Consider the following 19,746-nt stretch of genomic DNA (forward strand, 5'->3'; position numbering starts at 1 on the left):
TTATTTACTTTTATATGCCTGTTGCAGAAGTACATTCTGTTGAATTCCCATCTTCTAGTGAGGTACTCATGCTGGACTCCCACAGTGCTTCAATAGATGCCAAATTTTTATTGAGTGTTCCCGTAAACAACTACATTACTGCAATGTTGTCATCCAGGTCTTGTTTTGATCATAAAGAAATTTGAGATTAATGCCAAATATCCATATGCATAACGTAGAGAAACAGAGGGGAAAGAAATAATCAGTTTTAAATACCAAGAGATGCGCTAGACAAATCTTAGCCCCAAGTTTAATTTGGAGGAGAGTTTGAGTAGATTTAGAGCGTGCCAAGAATTAAACTGGTGATGAGTTCACTGTGATGTTTGTGCCATGTTAACCCCCGGGCCTCATTTGCTGAGTCCAGCCTGAATCTGGTGTCAATTACTTCACTGCCGTGAGTCAGCACACAACTGTACAGCCACAGAAGTGGACAGCAATGGAAGAGAGGGGCTGTTTCTGTCCCTTTTTCCTCAGATCCCCTCTGTACCACTAGCTCCTCACCTTAAATCTATGGCCTCTGGTCATAGAAACCTCTGCCATGGGGAAAAGATTCTTATGATCTACCCTATTTATGCCTCTCATAATTTTGTATACCTCTTTCAGCTCCCCTCTCAGCATCCTCTGCTCCAGGGAAAACAAACACAGCCTTTCCAGTCTGTCCTCACAGCTGAAATGTTCCATCCCAGGTAATATCCTGGTGAATCTCCTCTGTACCCACTCCAATGCAATCCTTCCAATAGTGTGGTGAACTGTCCCAATGTATTATGAAGCTGTACTATGACCTCCCTGATTTTATATTCTATGAACTGGCTAATTAAAGCAAGCATCCTGTATGCCATCTTCAGCATATCTACTCATCCTGCCACCATCAGGGATTTATGGACTTGTACACCAAGCCCCTTTTGTTCCTCAACACTCCCTAGGGACCTACAGTTCATTGTGTATATCCTACCCTTATTAGACCTGCCAAAATGCAGCACTTCACACCCAAGAAGATTAAATTCCATCTGCCATTGCTCTGCCCAACTTACCAGCTGATCAATATCAGTCTGTAGCCTAAGACTATCTTCTTCACTATTAACAACACCAGCAGGTTTTGTGTCATCTGTAAACTTACTAATTATACCTCTACATTCAAGACAAGTTGTTATTGTAGATAACAAACAGCAAGGTTCCCAGCACTGATCCCCTTGGCACACCACTGGTCACAGGCTTCCAATCACAAGGACAACCCTCCATCATCACCCTTTGCCTCCTATTAACAAGCCAATTTTGGATCCAACTTCCCAACATGCTTTGGATCCCATGGTCTCTAATCTTTTGGACCATCCTTTTATGTGGGATCTTGTCAAAGCCTTTACTGAAGTCCATGTAAACCACATCAACTGTACCCTCATCAATATATTTAGTTATGTTTTCAAAAAACTCAATTAAATTATTTAAACAGGATCTCCCACCAACAAATCCGTGCTGGCTACCCCTCATCAATCCTTGCCTTTCCAAGTGTTGATTAATCCTGTCCCTCAGCAGTCTTTCCAATAATTTCCCTATAACTGACGTTAGACTAATGGGCCTGTAATTACTTGGCGTATCCCTGCTGCCGTTCTTGGATAAAGGTACCGAATTAGCTATCCTCCAATCAGCTGACACTTCAACTGTGGCCAGTGAAGATTTAAATATCGGCGTCAGGGTCCCAACAATCTCCTCCTTTGCCTCCCATTGCAGCCTGGGATACACCTCATCAGGCCCTGGGGATTGATGCATCTTTATGCCCACTAAAACATCTCCAAAGAACAAAGGACAAATAAAATTACAGCACAGGAACAGGTCCTTCGGCCCTCCAAACCTGCATTGACCATGTTGCCTGACTGAACTAAAACCCCTTATCCTTCTGGGAACCATAACCCTCTATTCCCATCCTATTCATGCATTTGTTCTGACGCCCCCTTAAAAGTCACTATCTATCTGCTTCCACTACCTCCCCCGGCAGCGAGTTTGAGGCAGCTACCACCCTCTGAGCAAAAAAAAAGCCTAATATCTAATGCCCATCCTTGTCAACCTTTGCTGGCTCAATGCAATATCACTGAGAGTTCACTGACATCTCTCAGCTGTACCTGTCTGCTCATTGAGAATACACAATTCAGCACAGTGGCCCTTTAATCAGCCCTCCCAGAGCCTGGGGTGCCTGCAGAGCCCCCCAGCAGCAGGGATTGTCCTCGTTATACATTTTCTCTGTGCAATCACAGCTGGAATGAAGATAGTGGTGGTGACGGTCTCTCACTGCTTGGAGTCTCCCTGTGCGAGCATGGACACCGTTCCCCGCTTCATCACTGAGGAAATGAACATCAAAATTATCTCCCTCATACTCCTTTCACCTCTCCCCCTGCATCCCCTGATCCTATTGTTCTTGTGGTGCATATCCAGTGATTAACCCACGGATATTGGCGGTAGAAGTGTCTATGCCTGTGTCTACCTTGGGCCTTAACATTGTGAACCCACTTGCATGGCTAAACACACATTCCCACACACATCCTGGGATTCCCCTGCGTTGCTAAGCAAGCCCTCGCCCTGCCTTGTTCAACTTACCAGAGGCAACTTCCTGAGACAGGAAGTCCCATCTCAGAAACCCGCTGGCCTATCTGTGGCCTGCAGCGCCACTGGGAGCTGTGACCAATGCTGGTAAAGCACTTGGGGCTTGCGGAGGCGAACTGCATTGGATCAGGGATTGCGGGTGAGCCTGGGGGTGTTTGTGAGGCAATGTTGGAAGTTAGGGTGTTGGTGGGGGGTATGATAGAAAGACAGGATGGAGGAGCAAACTTGCAGGTGGGCAACACTTTGGGGTGTCCTCCACAGGTCATAGAATCATAGAATCACTACTGTGCAGAAGGAGGCCATTTGGTCCAGCGAGTCTACATCTCATCCAGGCCCTATCCCCATAACCCCACATATTTACCCCACTAATCCCCTGATACTAGAGTCAATTTAGCTTGGCCAATCAACCTAACCCGCGCATCTTTGGAGTGTGGGAGAAAACCAGAGCACCCAGAGGAAACCCATGCAGAAATGGAGAGAACCTCCAAGCTCCGTACAGACCGAGTCCGGAATTTAACCCAGGCCCCTGGTGCTGTGAGGCAGTGATGCTAACCACTGCGCCACCATGCCATGTTAAGAAGTCTCACAACATCAGGTTAAAGTCCAAGAGGTTTATTTGGTAACAAACGCCACTAGCTTTTAGGGCTTTTCCCCTTCGTCAGTTGACTGGGGAGTTCTGATCACAAACAGAGCGTATAAAGGCACACACTCAGTGTACAGAATAATGATTTGGATATGAGTCTTTACAGCTATTCAAGTCTTAAAAATGCAGATAATGTGAGTGGAGATAGCATTAGGCATAGGTTAAAGAGATGTGTATTGTCTCCAGACAGGACAGTAAGTGAGATTTTACAAGTTCGGCAAGTCATGGGGGTTACAGACAGTGTGACATAAACCCAAGATCCTGGTTGAGGCCGTCCTCACATGTGTGGAACTTGGCTGTCAGTTTCTGCTCCGCAACTCTGTGCTGTCACGTGCCGTGAAGGCCGCCTTGGAGAACATTTATCCAAAGATCACCGGGTAAATGACCGTGGTGGGCATTCGGCCTCTGATCTTCGGGTAAACGTTCTCCAAGGCGGCCTTCACGACATACGACAGCACAGAGTTGCTGAACAGAGACTGATCGCCAAGTTCTGCGCACATGAGGATGGCCTCAACCGGGATCTGGGGTTCATGTCGCACTATTTGTAACCCCCATGACTTGCCTGGGTTTGCAATATCTCACTTATTGTCCTGTCTGGAGACAATACACATCTCTTTAATCTACGCTTAATGATATCTCCACTCACTCTCTGCACCTTTAAGACTTGAATTGCTGTAAAGACTCGTATTCTAATCAGTATTCTGTAAACTGAGTGTGTGCCTTTATATACTCTGTTTATGATTAGAACTCCCCACTCACCTGACGGAAGGGAAAAGCCCCGAAAGTTAGTGGCGTTTGCTACCAAATAAACCTGTTGGACTTTAACCTGGCGTTGTGAGACTTCTTACTGTGTTTACCCCAGTCCAACGCCAGCATCTCCACATCACTACTGTGCCATCCCAGGGGTCCGGGAGGGTGTATAAAGGAGGGGAACCACCCCCTCCTCATCCCCCCACCTGTGCTGGGAAACCTTTGCGACAGGCTGTTTGACATTGGTCTCTCTCGCTGCAGGTTAAACACAGCCCACGGTGGGATGAGGCCCTTAAGTAAGCAACTATTGTCCATTTAAGGGCCTGAATTAACCAACAGGCCGGCAAGTTGCCTGACCCCACCCATGCAACTGGTAAAATTGCAGTCAGAGCAGGGACGGATAGAGAGTTGGTCAGCAGGTTGCTGACGTGATTTTGTGTGTCTTGCCACCTTCAAACCCACTGGTTTGGGGTGGGGGGGGTGGGCGTGGGATTGTAAAATCCAGTCCCATAATCAGGTCTGCACATTACCTACAGAAAGAGAGGACTTGATGGGATGAAAAGCCTTTTTCAGACATATATCCAATAGTACCGTTCTCTGAATCATATGCGTACTCTCCCTACATCGTGCCAGCTGACAAGTGCCAGAATTCCCAGAAAACATGGATGCATTCCCACGAGGGAATCAGTTGCAGATCACAAGTAGACGAAAAGGAGCCAGACACACCCAATAAACCACCAGAGGCTTAGGAAAAGGGATCAGATGCCTGCTTATTATAGACTGCCGGGAATCAGAAACAGACTGCCAATAATTCGATGTCTTTCCCTGGAATGTTAAGTAGGATTTCTGCAAATATAAAATAAAATTGCACCAAAATCATATCTCCTTAGCTTTGAACCAAGTCACAGGTGGCAGCTGCTTTCTATACTCGCTGCGGAAACAGGACACAGTTGGAAAAGCTGTCCTTTCAGTGAAGAAGTGTGCTGTGGCATTGCATTCCACCATTTCAGAGTAGGGCCATCAGATCTCAAACTAACTACATTCAGCTATTTGCTAAATGACTGAGAACTGATTAATCTAGGGCCATTTCTTGCTGCAAAACAATAAACGCTGTGTTAAACTTCCTTGGAAATGCAATAAAATGGATACTGTGTTAAACCATCTCCGAGTTACGCATATCCTCAGATATAAGAGGGATGCAGTAAAATGGACCATTGCTCTGAAAAATTATAAAAGCGGTAACTCCACCAAGATACAAATTATGCAGTAACCGTAACCTGTATTAGCATAATCCTTGTATTTATTGTAGTTTTATGGAAATTATGGGTGGCATGGTGGCACAGTGGTTAGCACTGTTGTCTCACAGCACCAGGGACTTGGACTCGATTCCCAGCTTGGGCCACTGCCTGTGTGGAGTCTGCACGTTCTCCCCGGGTCTGTGTGGGTTTCCTCTGGATGCTCTGATTTCCTCTGACAAGTCCGATACACGTGCTGGTTGGGTACAATGGCTATGCTAAATTGTCCCTCGGTGTACTCGAATGGGCACCGGAGTGTGGCAGCTAGGGGATTTTCACAGTAACTTCATTGCAGTGTTAATGTAAGCCTACTTGTGATACCAATAAATAAACTTAAACTTAAAAAACACTTAAAACTTATTCTATTAATGAATATCATGTGACCTCGAACACAGACCAATATCAGGTAAATAAAAAGCAGCCTGTAACTTCTGCCCCACGCTTTTGAGTGCAGCAAAGAACATTCTGACTCTGGCTCTTGTCAGGAGAGATTTCAGGACTATATTCATTAATAATCACAGCCTTAGAGAAAAATCACCCTCAGCTAACCAGGAAACCTCCGCTGAAAAAGACATCGTAGAAGCCACTAATCTGTATTTTTGTTTCTCAAGTGCCAATTTGTTTTTGTTTAAACGAGTGGTGGGGTATTTGACAGTTAATGATTGAAATCTTATCATGAACTGACTTCAATCTCCCTGTATTTGAAATTTAAAAGATAATTGCAATGGTTCAAACTGCTACAATGTAAATAAAAGACACAAGGCTGATTAAAATGCAAGTTTGTAAAGATAATGTTGTTTGGTTTTGAATTGTACACTCTCCCAATTGAATCGAAATATAGGCCACTGACATAGAGACTGTGACCTAATTGGAACTGTTCCTTATGGTCATCATGTCCCCTGGCAAATGTAACGTATGCTTGTACAAGATGGTTTATTTGACTTATGTCTATTCACTTTCTCTGATTATCATCGCTTTAAAGAGGCCAATCTGGATCAAAAGCTATTCCATTCACTTGTCGCAATGCTGCCAGACTGCAATGCTATCTTGTTAACCTATCTTCATGCTGTCAGTTGAAACTAATCTCCAGAAGAAAGGAACTCATCTGGAGCATATAAATATTATTAGCTTTAATCCTTTTTAGATTTGTCTGATTAAACATTTCTAATCGCAGTTAACAATAGCTAGTCCTGTTGGTGAAATAACCATGAGTTGGATTCAATTAGATTTTGAGTTTGCTTTTTGGAGATAGATTTGGGTCTGCCCAGTTCACTCCAAGCATTGGCTTTGCAACTTTAAGAATGGAGTAAAATTTTTTTTTAAATGGCAGCTTTCCCTTTTCTGATCAGTGCTGGTACTGCTTATTTCAAAAAGTCTAGCTGCGGGATTGGTCAGTGAAAGTATTGATCCAGCCTTTGATTTATTTGCAGAATTATAGCTGGTCCACCAGCTCCAGAGTGGGGTCTTATTTCAATCAATAAATGGTTAGATATTTGACTTACAGTCAATTGTAATCTTGTCTCTTTCCTTGAGCATTGCAGGAAACTGGGGGGAAAAAGCAGTAAAAGTGACTGATTCACAAATAGAAGGGAAAAAAAATCTGGGTTGCATCATGAGTCTGAGCGCTATCCATTCATCTCTAGAATCTGGGATTAGATCCAGCCCAAAGTGATTGGATCATATTCCTGCTGCCTGAAATCATCTTAATTAAATTCAAACCGGGGCTAGTTTCAACTCCTCATAGGCACGTGTCCAATATGGGCTCAGAACTACCCATATCAGCAGCAAATGTTGCTAATACAGCCACCACACATGAGAAAGTATTAAGGATGTCTGGCGTGAAAATTTGGAGAGGTTTATCAGAAACTGCCTTTGTTGGATCTAGATCAACAGAACTGATTTACTTTGCAGCAATGACATTTACTATAGCAGAGGGCAGAACTGTCAATGGCTGGCATGATCGTAAAGCATCTGACTTGTTATGCCTGTGACTCAATCCTCTGGAAGGAATGGGAGTGTGTGCCATGCTGGCTTATGGGTATGGATGACAAAGCTGTGAGGTTGCGGGTGGAGCATGAAGGAGCAATAACGTTTGGAGGTTATATTTTGCAACTTCATAGAATCCCTACAGTGCAGAAGGGGCCATTCGGCCCATCCAATCTGCACCTACTCTCTGACAGACTATCTTACCCAGGCCCTCTCCTCTGCTCTATCCTCGTAACCCCACACATTTGCCATGGCTAATCCACCTAACCTACACATCTTTGGACTCTGGGAGGAAATCGAAGCACCCTGAGGAAACATACGCAGACACAGGAAAAAATGTGTAAACTCCACATAGACAGTCACTCACCCAAGGCTGGAATTGAACCCAGGCCATTGGTGCTGTGAGGCAGCAGCATTAATCACTGTGCCACCGTGCCACCCTTCATTTTGTTTGTTGTCATTTTCAGCTCCACTAGACTTTTTGGAATCTCTCCTTGCCTTAATTGCAATATGCCTTTGTATTTACTTCACATCTGCAATGCTTCTGATAAAAGATCATGAAGCTGAAACATTAACTCATTATCTCTCTCTTCACAGAGGCTGCCTGACCTGCTGAGTATTTCCTGCATTTCCTGTCTTTGTTTCTGATTTCCAAAGCCAGGAGAGTTTTATTTTGTAGTGTTTGGGTAGTTTTCCAGATTTTGTAAATTGCCTTTCTACATCTGTTTCCAGGTGCAGCAAGAAGTACTGTGGTCAGCATTCAGCCTGCCTGCCACCTCCTGGCAGACATAGTGCATTGCTGCTCCCTGGGAAGGATGCCTTGGAGTGACAATCAGAACAAGACTTTATGCCTATCCCTTGTGTGGTGATGGCCTGCCAACTACACAAGTCATCAAACATAGGGGTTTTAAAATGTCCTTTGGCAAAAATGGGACAGCGTTATAAAGCTTATTACAGAGTTTGGGGCCTGTCCCATTCTTGTTGTCAAAGTCTGAATATATTACTTGAAATTTTTTCAAAAATCTTTTTGGCTGCAAATAATTTAATGGTTGACGGGTCACAGTTAATTGGTATTGTACTGTTTCTGATATTCCAATATCATTAAGTTTTAAAGGTATGTCAGGAGCAGTGTGAATGCACTCGGAAACCAAGGATGATTGTTACATTGAAGCAAGGAATGGGCACAATTCCACCCCCATCCCTCTCCCATGTTTCGCAGAGATGGCCCATTGTTCACGCCCCCTGTTGCTGTAGGCAGCGCCGGAAGATCCTTTCAGCAGGGGTGGGTGGAAAATCCCACCTGATGTCTGCAGATCTCAAAAGGCAGCAGGATTGGTAGGTACAGTACACAGGACACTTTCCTTTATTAGTTGTAGCCTAGGGTATAAAAGAGTAGGAGGATGTGCTAGAATGGTAGTCCAACTTTGCACGATTGTACCATTGGTTCTGTTGCTGAGGGTAACTAACTCTGAGCCCACTGAGAATTTCACAATAGTTCTTAATGATAAATTATGCTCGTCATGTTATCTTTATAATAAAATAGGTCTTTGGTTTTCCACTGTCAATAGAGGGTTAAAATCCTCAAAGACGCTGCTTCAAAATTGTAGTTTGCATTAAGCTCCTAATGTATCTATAGAAGTTTTGATAGTCAATATAATGATATCTTTGAATTCACTCTTAATTAATTAAGAGTGCTCCATGGTAAAACAGAAGTGAAACAAAATGCGTTTTGGAAAATCTGGCAATTATTAATCCTTGAGCATTGCCTGTGTCATGAGTCCCCATGTTAAATAGTGTGGAAAAGCTAAAGATTTTAACATTGTAACTTTGCAAATTAGAAACAAGTATAAAAACATTACTGAATCTATCACCCATTTCTTTACTGAGCCTTCAATCCTATTCGATGAAGCTAACTGGGTCTAGGATTTTAGTCAAGGGAAAATTAGGAAAGAGAGAGGGGGAAACAAATCCCTGTAGATAGGACATATATACCTTATAGTCATGTGTCCAATGTCTACCGACTCAATCAAATAACAAAATATGATAGTGAGTATAACAGTATTCAAAACACAGGGACCAAAATAAAATGTCTCCATGAGCACAAAAGCCGGGTGAAAAGGTTAACTATACCACTATCAGAGCCGTCATTGTTGATGCTAAACCAAGTGTTCTATTCTTTTTATAATAGAACTGCAGGGCACTAAGTCAAGTTACCTGTCACATCTGACTAACTTACATGGTGGGGTGCAGAGTCTTGGCGAATCACACACAGGTTTGATAAGATGAAGGGTCATTCTTCTTCCCCAGATGTCAATTGGATCTGATTTAATTGGAAGGTTTTTTGAGTCCCTCCACTCAAGTGAATCATGTTTAGCAGTCAACAATTTGTCTTTTTGTTGAAAAGCTTATTATCGCTAAGCACTTACCCTCGTCCGAATTACTCAACTGCCAACCAGAAACAATAGCCTTGATATCGTAAGTTCTTTTTTTGCTGTTTACAAGAGCACGAGATTGAGTTTGTTGCAATTTGCTTCGCCCAAAGCATCTGTAAGCTCATTTTGTCAGAACCTTGCTACTGTGGGAGGTTAATGAGGTTTGCTGCTGTGGCAATGCTTTTGGAATATTGTACTGTTATTATGCTTTCATAAGGAGGCAACAGACAAGCAGAAACTAGTACATTATTTATTGACATGGATACTGATTTACTGTAATTGAACATTGCAAAGAGGCGTAGAGTTACAAATGACTGAGTATTTATTTACCCACCTTTGCAAAGAAAAAACTGTTCTCTTTTCGGCCTGCATATTAATCTGAATTTAATCTTTGTTCCTTCTGAGTTTTCTGAAGGTAATGGAGCATCATGATTGAGGGGGCTTTAGCACTTGACTGACGCATACAATAAGTCCTTGCTTAATGCTGTAGTTGTGGTCCTGAAAAGTGCAACTTTAAATGAAACAATGTTCAGTGAATTAGCTTTTCCCTAGTAACCAGTATAAAAAAATGTAGTCAGGTTCTGTTTGTCTATTCCAAATTGGGTGGGGAGCTGAGAGGGAGGGAGGGGCAGGGGGGCGCGGTGTGGGTGCCCGAAGTTGTGCTGGGGAACCTCCTCCACTTACTCTCCCCGGCTGTTCACAGGTAAGGTTTACATGGCAATTGTCTGGAAGTGCGAACTTCCCCTGAGAAATTGCCCTGCACTGGGACCCACTGGAAATATGATTTAAATCGCAAACTTAAATCACAAAAGTATTTGGATAAGTACATGAATGGGAAAGGGTTAGAGGGATTTGGGCCAAATGCCAGCAACCGGGATGGCACCATTGTCAGCATGGACCAGTTGGGCTGAAGGGCCTGTTTCCATGCTGCACTGCTCTATGACTCTAACCTTGGATGGTTCCAATTGGGTGACATAAATAGCTACCCAGGAAAAAAATGGAAGAATTAAAACCATTTCCACACGTACATTCTTCACCTTTCTTCCCTTCCTCCTCCACAATGCCTGACCCGACACAACATCCCTGCCGAGACACCCCCCAAATCCCACCCTCTCCCCCCCCCCACACCTCCCCAATCTCCCCCCCACCAAAAAACCCCTATCCCCAAATTCTAATCCTAATTGCCTATTTTACACACTTATCTTCTCTTTGACTGTCAAAGACACTTTAAACTTGGCTGAACCTTAAACTTGCCTGGTCTTCACCAGCCGGTGCCATTAAAATGGTGGTGTGGCCTCCGTGAACCAGACAGAGTTAACCCTCGACACTAGGCCCAGGGACACGTTACACTGCCCAGATCTTGCTTGGCCTGAGGTGGAATGTCAGGTGAGATAGGGTTGAAGAAAACATTCAGGTAATTAGGGTGGCACTGAGAGGCACAGTAGTTAGCTCTGCTGCCTCTCAGTGCCTGGATTCGATTCTGGCCTTTGGTGTCTGCCTGTGTGGTGTCTGCACATTCTCCCCGTGTCTGTGAGTGTTTCCTCCCACAGCCCAAAGATGTATGGGTCAGGTGGATTGACCATGCTAAATTGCCCCTTGGCGTCAGCAGGTCAATATGTGGGGTTACAGGGATAGGGCCTGGGTCTGGGTGGGATTGCTGTCGGTGCAGATTTGATGGGCTGAATGGGCCCCTTCTGCACGGTGGGGATTCTATGGTTCGATGAAGGACGTAGTTGTGGAGTGGTAATTGATTCTGGGTGCTATTCCAATGAAACTCAGGCTAATTTGTTCAGTGACTATTTCACAGGGTCTTTGCCTTTATTGTTTTTCTTTTTTTTGCCATTCTAACTTAGTCGTTCATCATCTTTAGGCCATCCATACTTTTTTTAATTATTGACTTTTCTTCTTGTCTGTTGTCCTCAGATAAATCTTGTATTTTATGCAGCCCATCCTGTAACCACTTGGTTCCTTTCCATGATAACATTTCCATGTTTCCCTTTGATGCGTCAGCCAGATGTACACCCAACTCTTCCTATGTCTTTGGAATAGACAAACTGACTCTCATCTCTAAGAGGTTTACGAGATGGGAGAAATCCCAGAAGACTTCAGTAAATCAATATTTATCGTGCTCCCTAAAATTTCAGAGCAACTGGATGTGAACTCGATCGCACTATCAGTCTAATCACAGAACGGTAAAAGTGTTGTGATGCAGAAGGAGACTGTTATTAAAGGCGCTGTCGAAATGCACGTTTTTGTTGCTATGGATCCCGGACTAATCCTGGTTGGTCTTCAGTTCATTAGATCAGGTTTTCTGCACAGGGATAATGAATGTGGCATTTGTCTTTTAATTTCATTACAATGAACAACTTGAACAATTATATATCCATTCGTACATCTTATTCTCCAATAAAGCTCCTTCTATAGGCCTTTGAAATATGTCCCCCACAATGAAAATGTCATGGATATATATTGAAGTGCGCTAGTGTAGATCAGATAACATTAACGATTATGAAAATAGTTTGCTACGAATTTTAAAAAATTCTTTCATGGAATGTGGGCTTTGCTGGCTGGGCCAGCACTTATTGCCCATCACCGAGGGGAGACTTAAGAGTCAACCACATTGCTGTGGATCTGGAGTCACATGGAGGCCAGATCAGCTGAGAACAACAGATTTCCTTCCCTAAAGAACATTTTGATTTTGATTTGATTTATTATTGTCACATGTATACAGTGAAAAGTATTGTTCCTTGCATGCTATACAGATGGATTTTTACTACAATTAACAATGGTTTTGTGGTCATTGTTACACTTCTAATTCCAGGTTTTTATTGAATTTAAATTTCATCATCTGCCATGAATCTGGGTCCCCAGAGCACTGCCCTGGGTCTCTGGATTATCAGTCCAGCGACAATACCACAATGCCGTTGCCTCCCACTTTTAATGTAACTACTGCTAAAGATTTGAGTTTGTTGACACTTATGCCAATTTTCTGATAATTCTTGATTTCTATCTTCAACTGTTCATTTACTCACTTACTTTTGTGACACCTTTTTAGGGCCTGTTTTTCTGGTTTTCCTTCATTTCTAGTCTCCCCTGTGTCATGTGCCTGGCAAGAGTGAGGGAACAAGATAGATACTAATAGTATTTTACTTAAGAAACACATTTGCAGCCCAAAAGCTGAATCGAGGTGTAATGTTTCATATTATTATGACCAAGGCCAGAAATGGCCGGGTGTTTTATGAAGTTAGCCTGCACCTTAAATTTTACATTTGATTTTGGCAAGGGTGAGAATGGTATCAGTCAAGTGACTCACTAGGAAGCTTTTATCAAACAAAGCTTATTTAAGAATACCATTAAAACATAATAAAAAGAATTCGCATAACTCCTACCAATGACAAGGTTCAAACATGATGTCGAATAAATCTTAGCAACTAGCTATGTATGTTGTTCCAAGTCAAACTCCTATCCCATAGCCATACACCCCTTTCCAGACTTGGCACAGAAACTGGTATGCTCACGTGTTGCAGGCTTTTTACCTTTTTTACATGTGCTGTGAATTAGTCCTTTGTAAGTTGGAGCAACTCTCTGCAGCTTCCCAGTTCTGGAACTTTCTCAAAAGCCTCTGGAGAGAGAGAGAGAAAAAAAAATACTGTCTTTGGTGTGTTTTGGGGAGCACGGTGGCACAGTGGTTAGCACTGTTGCCTCACAATGCCAGGGACCCAGGTTCGATTCCTGGCTTGGGCCACTGGCTGTGAGGAGTCTGCACATTCTCCCCATGTCTGTATGGGTTTCCTCTGGTTTCCTCCCACAGTCTGAAAGACTGTGCATTGGCCATGCTAAATTCTCCCTCAGTATACTCGAACAGGTGCTGGAGTGTGGCGACTAGGAAATTTTCACAGTAACTTCATTGCAGTGATAATGTAAGCTTACTTGTGACACCAATAAATAAACTTAACTTCTCTCACCAAGTCTTGGCAGAAACTGAGAAAATTAAACTGAAACTAGACTTTTCTCTGAAGCATTGCTATCCCTAACCATATAACATAAACTGTCAATCAAGATGCACTCAGCAATTCCCAAAGGTCTATAAAACCTCAGGACACTGTATTAGTCCAGATTAAAATCAGCACGATATCCATTATATTGCTTCAGTAACAATTAGAGGACATTGGGTACGGACATCATGGTGCCAATACAATCTTGAGGAGGAGCATGATTAAAATACATTACTTAAAGGCACAGTATCATTACAGTACGTTGGCTGAATATCAGGTTCAGAACGTGGAAATGTAACCATCATGTAATAATAAAAATAGACAAATTCAGTAGGTAAGGGGTCTGATGGACAGGATATTAAAAGATCGAATGTTAAATTAAAACTATAAATTAACACACTTTTCCTACATCACAGACACTAAAGTGCACATAAATTATATAATTTCATCACTTAATTAAGGACCAGAACAATGTAAGTAATAGATTATATCAGTACCTTGCTGACCTGCATCAAAAAGGAATGAAGTTAGTTGTTCCTCTGAGGTGCCCCTCTTTTCTTTGGGGGGGAGGGGAGGTGGGGAAGAGGAGGTGCTGTGCATATTGCGGGAATCCTTCCAAAATGTTACGCTCCCCATTCTTTGTACTTCCCCCAGCTTCCAAAACCCTCCTGCATCCTCCTCCCACCCGCTCTCGATGATCCACAATCCCACCACACCCAAAAGTCCATGGTGGGGTTTTGAAATGTAACCAGTCTGACTGACACTTCTGGCTTCCAGGTGACTGAGCCATGAGGCTGCCTCTGGAGGCAGACATCTTTAGATCAGTTCAATAAAGGCTTCTCACTGAGAACGCACTGAAGAAGTACACCGATCCTTATTGTTGACTTTATCTGAGTCATGTCCCCATGTTATCTTCTTCTCGGGGAGTGAGTGTAGTCCCTCCTGAGTTCTGGCACTACTAGGGCAACTAATGGCTGCAGGCCAATCAGATTGATAGCTACTCCCTCGGGTAAGACTTCCTGTCTCTGAGGGGGTGATCGTCCTATCTGCATTTCACTAAAGCCACTCCTAGCTTATTATAGCGGGTGGGCAGCCTTAGCAACCAACTTTACTAATGGGGGGAGGGTAAGCGATACTCCTCTTCCCAACATAATGGGGGTTAGTGACTTTGCTCATAAGCAGATTCAACTTTTTCATGGGCTAAATTTTACAGGGGTCGGTGGGAGAGGGATGTGGTTAAAGGAGTGTGTTGTTCATCTCTGCTCCTCCCCCTGCACCCCCCCCCCCCCACCCCACCCAAGCCATATAAAATATAGCCCATGGAAAAGAAGTTGAATCTGTTTTCCAGCAGAGACACAAACCCCTATTATATTGTCAGTGGACTGAAATGTCTTTTACTCGTGGGCTGGTAAGTGAAAAGCAAATACAGAAGGTGTTTAAGAACAAATTGTTTGATGTGTTCTAAAGGCTTCAGTAACAGGTCAAATGTTGGTCAAATGAAGGCCTGGGGCGCTGCCCTGGATTCTGATAAGGCAGCTCCCTCCCCACAACATCGTCCATCGTGACTGCTCCTTATTTGGCACTGTCTGAATGCCCAGACCTTTCTCTATTCATATTTTTTTCAGTGCAACTGCTCTCAATAAATCAGCATGTGACTCAACCATAGTTGTGGTTTCGGCAAAGAATTTTGATAAATTATACAAAACTCAGGTACTCCTCCTAATTTAGCTGCTGCAGAGTTAGCTCTCAGTAAGATATGTGGGGCTGTTCCTGACGTTCTCAGTTCTGGACCATTAGGCAGAGCATGTTGTGACAGCTGATTGTTTTATCTGAACAGGAGGGAAACCAAAACCTGTGGATGACCTTCGATGTGGCGATCGTGGAGAGCAGGTATGAAGGAAATCAATCTCTGATAACCCCATCCTTCAGACGCAAAAAACCTGATGGAGACAAGAGGCCTTGAAGGACGGAGGGTAAAAGAACGGTGGGGAGGAATAGAACAGATCATGCAAAGGTCTGTTAACCTTGAGCAAGATTTTCTGGCTTTGGGGTGAGCAGGGCTGGAAAATCCCGCCCTATGAGGCGACCATTTGAATTTGACTCAACATGATCCATGCAATTGTTAATGTTTTCTGCTGCAAAGAAGTGCATTTTATCTGATTTTCATGTGTGAGATGGTGGGTGCGATCTTATCTGCTGTTCACGCCATGCTCCCTCTGCAGCAAGGCTGGAGAATTTGGCGGCCAGCCAAGCCTCTGTTCACTGCAGCGGGTTGGGAAAATCCCATCAGTGTGAATGGTGATAAGATTCCAGCAATTGCAAGATACAACAGAGAAGCGTGCAAATTTCATCCTCCAAATGGAAATGTCTGTGTTGTTGGCTTTTACCTATGATTGGCGTGATGCTCGGAGGGGCAGAATATATTCTTGCAAATAATTTTCTTTATAGTTGAGGAGCTGCATGCTTTAATAGATGACACTTCAGTAAGCATTTCTGACAAGAAATTACATTTTTAAAAAGAACAATGGATGCACAAGTAATGTTTTCACCCAGAGGGTGGTGCCAATCTGAAACTTTTTGCCTAAAAAGGTGGTAGATGCAGGATCCTTTATTACATTAAAAAAAACACCTTTGTATTATGAGTTGCATTTTGTATGTTCAGGTTCTGAGTCTTGTATTGATAACACATAACTACATATATATTTGCAGTATATTTACTAACTCCCTGCTTTCTTCTACACAGGTCTCTGCCCAGTCCACAATTGATCTAGACAGAGGGCATGTGCCTCTTTACATAGGAGGCAGGGCTGACCATGTAAAGGCCCATTGACCTCGGGCTGGATTTTTCAGTTTTGGGCAAGCTCACCAAGAAAATCCCACCCAGCATGTTTCCCAGTCCCACTTTAACTCTTGGTATGCAAGGTATCCTTATACAGCAATATGCATTTTGCTGCAATATACCTTTAAGGGAACACAGCATGACTAAAAGGAAATGTGAGATGTGACCCAGTTTTAGCTTCAATTTTGCTTTCAGCAGAGAACTCACGCACAGCTCTGCAGCTTTAATGTCCTCAAGTTTTATGCCTCTGTATAAATTCTTCCATGTGCCTCATCTCAATAAAAGAACACACAGCATGCTTGCACAATCTTTGGCATGCCTTTATATCAAGCCTCACACGCACAACATTGTAGGCAGCATAGTTCCTTCTAAACGACATGCGTTCATCTTGGCTGCAGGATTCAGTACAAGTGTAACATAGTGAATGGTCCTAGATAACGCTCTGTGGCATGAGACGAGCTTTGACATTCTGGTTAGCCTACAACACTGGAGAGCATTGAAATCACAGCATGGTGACTGCACAGGAAATCTTTGAAGACGCAGGTTGGGATTTCCCAGCCACATTCATCCCAAAACTGGAAAATCGCACCCGAGGTCAATGGACCTTTGCATGGTCTGCCACCCCGCCTGCTACCTATCCCTTGGCGGGTGGGACAGGAAAATTCCCCCCAAAGGTCAGAATAGTGCTCAGATTAAAAACTGGTAAGCAGACAGATCCCTTGTGGTGAGTAGGACAGCACATTGAGTGGCTTATCACTGAGTTAACTCTGTCAGAAGAGTGGCCAGGGTGTGGGGCCAGGTCAGTAGTAAGGGAGAGAGAGTCAACCAAACAAAGGTTTGGGCCAGGGAAGGATATGATGAAAATGGGCTGTGATTCAAAAAAACACATGGAAGCAGAAATAGTGACACACATCAGGTTCTACGGTAGAAGGAAGGTCAAAGGAATATTGTCAAAATGTCCACAAAAATCCCCAATTGAATTTGGAAGCATTTGACCGAATATCCAAATTCAAGATGTTTAAACAGTGTACAGAGATAAGGTTTCTTGGTTCAGGTGGGTCTGAACCAGACAAGAAAGCCAATTTTGTAAATTGAGTTTGTCTCTTTATATGCCCTGTTTGTGAATGGAACTCCCACTCACCTGATGAAGGGGCAGCGCTCCAAAAGCTACTGGCTTTTGCTGCCAAATAAACCTGCTGGACTTTAACCAGGTGTTGTGAGACTTCTTACTGTGTTTACTCCAGTCCAACGCCGGCATCTCCACAACATGAAATCACCATGCCAGGAGTGATCTTCAGGTCTGCCAGGGCTAGAAGGGGCAATTCAGCCATAACATCCTATCCCGGTGGAGAGTAATGAGGTCAACACCTTGCCCCCAAGCCTAAGCCCTCCCATCCCTTTTGACAGCAGCAGAGAGGCAAATGACCACTGAACCTACCTCTATGAGTCCCATTGGGGCCCAGGGCACCAGACAAGGATGTCAGTGCTAAAAGGCACTGTTGGCACTGCCAAGGTGTGTGGTATACACAGAGATTTAGTATGGGTCTGAGGGGGAAGGAGGTTGGTGTGGGAGGGTGTCTGAAGGGGGAGAAGGCCTGTGTAGAGGATCTGAGGGAGGAGGGTTCTTGTGGGGTTGTCTGAGGGTGGAGGAGGGTCACGTCAGGCCACCCTCATGTGTGCATGGTGTGAAGGGTGTTACCCGCTATTTCTGGGTGGGGAAAGAGGATGCCCTTCTTTGGTGAGGGGTTGGTGGTGCTCCCCTGGTCAGTGGGGGAAATACCATTTATGCTTTAGTGGGATGGAGGCCTGTCTCCAAGCATGGAGATTGGGTCGCCATTTAAAATGGTGGCACCGTCTTGGAACTGCGGGGCTGACTGATGGATGTCTGCTATGAATAAATTAACATCCATCAGTTGGGAGAATCCCATTTGATAAACGCTGCTAATGTCAGTGAGAATCCCTCCAGATTTCCCACTGGCGTGGGCACTTAGTCCCAATTTGGGAGAATCACCGCCAAGGTGTTTACACAAGCTCTTTTGAACAATTGATGTCTTTGTATCATTATAATACACGCAACACACTTTAGGCGCTGTAAGCTACAGGGCTAGAGGGCAAGAGTGGGATTCCACACACAGTGGGCTGAATCGCCTCCTTCTATAGTATAAATCTTTTTATGTTTTTAAGGATCCTCTTATCAAATTAAGAATAAGCTGGGTGAAGATGATGGCACAGTGGTTAGCACTGCTGCCTCACAGCAGCAGGGACCCGGGTTCAATTTCAGCCTCGGACAACTGACTGTATGGAGTTTGCACATTCTCCCTGTGTCTGCGTGGGTTTCCTCTGGGTGCTCCGGTTTCCTCTCACACGCCAAAGTTGGGCGGGTTAGGTGGATTGGCCATGGTAAATTAATATCAGGGGGATTAGCTGGGTGGCGTTACAGAGATAGGGCCTGGGTGGGATTGTGCTCGATGCAGGCTTGATGAGCCTAATGACCTTCTTCTGCGTTGTAGGGATTCTATGGGCAAGAAGATCGAATGCAGCGTACATAATACTTTTGACAAGTGAATGTCTTTGGAAAGGATGCAAATTTTAGGTCATGTTATGGGCTACATGTTTCAGATTGTTTATGTTACAGGAGATGGGGAGAAGATGGCAGGTCAGGTGGCACCATAACATTTGTCATTCTTCAGATAGATGACCAGCTGTAATCTATAAAAATGTAAAAGCAAATTACTGTGGCTGCTGGAATCTTCATTTGTCACAATTTACAGCTTCTCTGCCGTTTGAACATTCACACCCTTTATTCTCTCTGTGGACAGCTATTAGCAGTCTTTTCCCTTGGTTTCTGTGGCTATGACTCATTCCCTCACCCTGCAGTATAAATATCTCTCACTTTCTGTGCCTTTTAACTTTGACAAAGGGTCATCTGGACTTGAAACGTCAGCTGTTTTCTCTCCTTACAGATGCTGCCAGACCTGCTGAGATTTTCCAGCGTTTTTCTCTTTTGGTTTCAGCTGTAACCTACGTGCAGTTGGATATTACAGTGAAAAGCTGTGTAAAAGGAGTGCACAATGATTTTGAAACTATGCTCCAATCCTCAGAGTAGCACTGAAACACACATACGCTTAAAGGGTCAGATATTCAAAATGGGGATTTGATGGCTTCCAATTATTGT

General features: G+C 43.8%; 1 long non-coding RNA gene across 1 annotated transcript; it reads left to right on the forward strand.

Moving 5' to 3' along the window:
- Positions 1–8,553: 8,553 nt before the first annotated feature.
- Positions 8,554–16,751, forward strand: LOC145354212 (uncharacterized). Its single transcript, XR_013888827.1, has 3 exons — positions 8,554–8,640; positions 15,570–15,622; positions 16,476–16,751. It is a non-coding gene; the product is annotated as an uncharacterized LOC145354212 (long non-coding RNA).
- The last annotated feature ends 2,995 nt before the right edge of the window (positions 16,752–19,746 follow it).

The sequence above is a fragment of the Carcharhinus amblyrhynchos genome, chromosome 17 (assembly GCF_965287045.1).
Source record: "Carcharhinus amblyrhynchos chromosome 17, sCarAmb.v2.hapA, whole genome shotgun sequence".
In the NCBI taxonomy this organism is placed as follows: Eukaryota; Metazoa; Chordata; class Chondrichthyes; order Carcharhiniformes; family Carcharhinidae; genus Carcharhinus; species Carcharhinus amblyrhynchos.